At 33.4% G+C, this 4,731-nt stretch overlaps 1 protein-coding gene and 1 long non-coding RNA gene across 2 annotated transcripts in view; one reads left to right on the top strand and one right to left on the bottom strand.

The window, feature by feature from the left end:
* LOC107603091 (uncharacterized) overlaps nucleotides 1-4,114 on the bottom strand; it is an 18,677-nt gene extending 14,563 nt beyond the window's left edge. Inside the window, exon 1 of the long non-coding RNA XR_001611097.1 lies at nucleotides 4,103-4,114. This is a non-coding gene — a long non-coding RNA (uncharacterized lncRNA). The remainder of the gene's footprint in view (nucleotides 1-4,102) is intronic.
* The window catches only part of slc35f1 (solute carrier family 35 member F1), a 100,695-nt gene that overhangs the window by 36,074 nt on the left and 59,890 nt on the right, over nucleotides 1-4,731 (top strand). The gene's annotated exons all lie outside the window — the stretch shown is intronic.

The raw sequence follows: 4,731 nt of genomic DNA, 5'->3' as shown, positions 1-4,731 counted from the left end.
TTTTTTTTTAATTAATACTTGTCTTCAGAAAGGATGCATTAAATTGATCAAAAGTGAGACTTAAGACATTTATAATGTTACAAAAGATTTATTTTCAAATAAATGCTGTTTTATTTTGACTCTCTTAATAATAAGACATATTTCTTGAGCACCAAATCAGTATATTAGAAAGATTTCTGAAGGATCATGTGACACTGAAGACTGGAGTAATGATGCTGAAATTTCAGCTTTGTATCACAGGAATAAATTATATATTTAAAATATATTCAAAATGAAAACAAGTTTTTACAATATTTGTTTTTAATGTATTTTTGATCAAATACATGTAGTCTCTGTTCACTTTCATAGGCATTAAAAATCATACTGACCCCAAACATAGATTTTCAGAATCTGAACTATCCGTTTCAAAGAGAATCAAATCATTTTAATCTGTTTAGCAGAATGTCCCGTTGAAGAAAACTGATTTGATGTTCCAGGTTGAGAAAGCATATCGTTTTAGATTTTTCAACGTTGTAATCAAAGTGGTGGTCGCTTTACCTCACGGTGACTAAACCCTTGAGTAAAACCACTCTGTGAGACCAATCCCAACCCCAGCACAGCAAGACGACTCCTAGATGAAAGAACTTCCCTTTCTTTGAGAAAGAATTCACTTTTGTGCTCCCCCTAATCCCTCTGCGAGTTAGTTAAATGAAGCATGGGCTCTCTGATACATATAGCAAAGCAGGGCAAGCTGGGGTTACCGAGACCCCACAGGGAGTCTGTGCTAGTTTCGTGCGCCTTCTTGGAGGGGTGAAGAGTATCATGTGAAACACTCAAGAAATTATGAGCAGGGCTGATTTCTAGAAGCTGAACCCAGCCAAATAGATCCTTAATTGCATCTTGAAGCGTTGTATATTACACCAGAGGGTTGTCTCCATGGCAGGATATTAGATTTCGATGGTATGCTTTAGTGAGCACTTGCACTAGGTGGTCTGGCATCTGCTTAAGGACAAGGAAAATTAATGCAATACAGAGCAGAAAAAAATGACATATTGTGGTTTGTAGTTATTTAAAGGTGCATTGCATTGGACAATGTGTATTAAAATGACTTTTTGCTATGCAAATTCACAGGTCAGAGGACAACAAACGTGATGTTTGATACAGTATTTTGATTAATTTGTAAATGATATGTAATAAGTTTGCATAAATGTGAAAGAAATTGATACTTTTATTCTGCAAGAATGCATTAAATTGATTAAACATGGCAGGAAATACTTTTACATTGTTACAAAAAATAACTTTCTATTTGTCCACAAAAATATTAAACAGGATAGATTGATAATAATAAGAATTGTTTTTTTTGAGCATCAAATCGTGATATCTGAAGGATCATGTGACAATGAAGACTAGAGTAATGATGCTGAAAATTCAGCTTTGCATCCCAGGAATAAATTACGTTTTAAAATATACTCAAATAGAAAACAGTATTTCACAATATTACTACTAACTAACTAACTAACTATTTATTTATTTATTTATGACAGTGGCCAATGGCCATCTTAATATCTTCTGGCCATTTTTCAGCAAATATTAATATGTGCAAATAATTACATTTAAATTTGATTACTTAATCAGTATATCATCTATTTAATTTGATTAAAATCTTAATTTTATTTATTTTTTAATATCAGTGGACCTCTCCTCAATCCAAATATTTATTGGCTATTTGATATCAGCAAAAAATCCTAGCCACAGGGAGATCAAAACTTTTAGAAAGATTTGGTAAATAAATTTACTGTTATACCCATATGCCCATGTACTGTTCCAGCTCAGTTTTGTTTTAGGGCAACATTTATCTGTGCAAATGCGAATAGAGTGTTTTCTTTCCTGTGGGACATGACCTAGTTCTCATTAAACTATTGTTTATTTAATCCCATTAGATCTCTCTTCTCTTATGTGTGTGGCTACAACCGAGCACCTTTCAGAAGTATGACAGGGACAACAGGAACATGTTTACTGCACTCCCAGTACAGGGGTTCTCTTTGTGGTTGTGGTATGGTAACATGATATTCATGGAAACAGTCTCATGAAATCAGTTTTCACATTGGCAATGGTGCTTCAACTTTTCAGATCAAGTACCACGTTTGATCAAATGAGACTGTTTAGACACCATCACCTTGAAATCAACAGTGTTCACAATCCATTTCACTACTGTAATCGGATTTATTTGCAGCAGATGTAATTAAACAGGATGATAGATATTGGTGCATGGGACATGATTTTATAAATCAGGAATTCTTTGGATTGGGAAAAGTGACAGGTGGTTGTCCCAGAAGGGGGCACTTTTCTTTCATTCTTTTTTTATTTTCATATTTTTTTGCAAAAATGTGGCTTATTTTAAATAGTAAGCAGATTTATTTGGATAATTAAAATGAAGCATTGAAAAATACACATTTAAATATATTTTTAAAGGTATATATACACAAAATTTAGAAATATATTTTTAATATTTTTATAGGTTTTACAAACACTGAAAAATTATATGATCAGCAAGCCATGGCATCTTATGCTTTTACACTAATTTAACACATCTAAATAATTTGAGTAATCAACTTTTTTATAAGTTAAATAAAATTCAACTTGATTTTTAAAGACAGTTTAAGTTTAAATGACGTGTGCAACCAAATTGATTATACTTAAAAATATAAGCTTAATGTAAACTTAAGCAACTGAACTTAAGAAACTGAAGTTTTTTCCCATTTTTTTTTTTACAGTGAATCTAAAATACTATATTTTTTGAGGATTTAAATTTCATGTCATGTGGTGTACCACTGCATATTTTTATTGGAGAGCCTCTACAGTAGAGAATATATGAAAAACAGCTTGAGCAGTTCTCAGGTTCGCTCTCCTTTTCTGTCTCTAACATGGGCCTTATTTCAAGAGGCAAGGAGTTGCCTTGAATGGGAATGAAATTAGCACTTGATGTATATTTACCCCTTGAGGAGAGTCTGTATAGGTCATCCCACTGATCTGTATTGATCTGGACTGGAGTAATTTGGGAGAAAATGATGTTTGATTGGACCTTCAGAGTTAGATGAGGAGATGCAAGTGAGAAAAAAATCAATCTTTAAACATTCAGTCTTTTCTACTAGAGCAGCTCAGAAGCCCAGAGTAGCGCCGTAAATAAGGTGTGTAGCGTTTTACTTCACCCTTTCAAAGAGTCTGTCAGAATAGATTACCAGACAGAGACCACTTTTGTCGGATTGACTTTGAAGCTTTTTTCCCTCCGTTGTTTCGGTGGAGTTTGCTGGTAAGTCTTTGTTGTAAAATGAAGTCTATTGACCTGACAAGACATCCGTTTGAGTTAACCATCATTTGATCCAAGACATTTGGAAATTAGAGCTTGAAGTAAGCCTGAGGAATTGATGTGAACGGTTAGGTGAAGGCTTTGTAAAAGATCAAATAAAAAGAATACGAACAAATCTAATACTGGAAGATGCAACAAAATTTACTGAAAGTAACATTTTATTTTAAATCAAATTATTTTAATCATACATATAATATAACCCCTATTTACTAGTATAGTCATATAATACAATATTAAAAAAATAAATACACAAAAATTGTGTTAAACCACAAAATTGTATTATTTAAATGGACTAAAATAAATGAATATGACAAAAATGGTGTATGATTGACATAATTTGGCGTTTTATTTGTTTATTTAGTCAAAGGAATAATGAAATAAAAATTGTCATCATTTACTCATCCTCAAGTTGTTCCAAGCTTGTATGCATTTTTTTATTTCTGTTGAATATAAAGTCATATATTTTGAAAAATGTGGGTAACCAAACAGTTGATGGTCCCCATTGCCTGTATGGAAAAAGCTCTATTGAAGTCAACGGGGACCAGAAATTGTTTGGCTGCCCACATTTTTCAAAATATCTTGTTTTGTGCTCAACAGGAGAAAGAAACTCATGAACAACTCGAGGGTGAGTAAATGATGACAGAATTTTTGGGTGAAATATCCCTATGATATAATATGACATAAATAAAAGATTGGCTAAATGACATTTTTTTTGTCAAAAGTCAGAAATGGCAATAACAGTCTTTATTTGGAAACCTCTGAATGTTAGTGATGACCATGCTCGGCTCTAAAATAAATTCTAGTCATATTTCAGGTGGAAATCTAATTTATTTCCTCCTCCTCAGCCACTGAGGACCAAGAATGCTGGATGATAGATATGTTTCCTCACCTCCCAATTTGTTCCATAGATTAATAAGTCTGCTTGGAAGCAAGTATCAGATACCTTTGATAAATTCCTCTCTTGCCAGGCTCTATCTTCCTGCAGACTATCTTGTATGTTTGATCTGAAGTTGTTTACTACTCCACACACACCCCGTCATCTTTTTTTTTTTTTAATAACAGACTTTAGTGCTACAATCCTCCCAGTTACACTGAATTCACACACGCTCTAAAGTATGAAAAAATCATTGCTGGCTCTTGTGAAGTTGGTAGAACTGATGTTTTTCTGGCTCTGGAATAATTCTGTCCAAATCTTAAGTTAGAGCTGCCTTGTTTCAGTGCTTATTTAATGGTACTAGTGGGCTCTGTAGAGACAGGCCATCATGGGATGTTGTCTGTGGCTCTTTCAGTAAATTTGAGTTAGTCAGTAATGGTTAGTTTGCTTCATAGGCTGCTGCACTGTGAAAGAGTATGGATAGCCCTTTAAAGAAAAGAACTGGTGGTGC

This window comes from Sinocyclocheilus grahami, unplaced genomic scaffold (genome assembly GCF_001515645.1).
Source record: "Sinocyclocheilus grahami isolate Dianchi unplaced genomic scaffold, SAMN03320097.WGS_v1.1 scaffold340.1, whole genome shotgun sequence".
Lineage (NCBI taxonomy): Eukaryota > Metazoa > Chordata > Actinopteri > Cypriniformes > Cyprinidae > Sinocyclocheilus > Sinocyclocheilus grahami.
The sequence above is the reverse complement of the archived record's forward strand: the minus strand, read 5'-3'. Positions and strand labels throughout refer to the sequence as shown.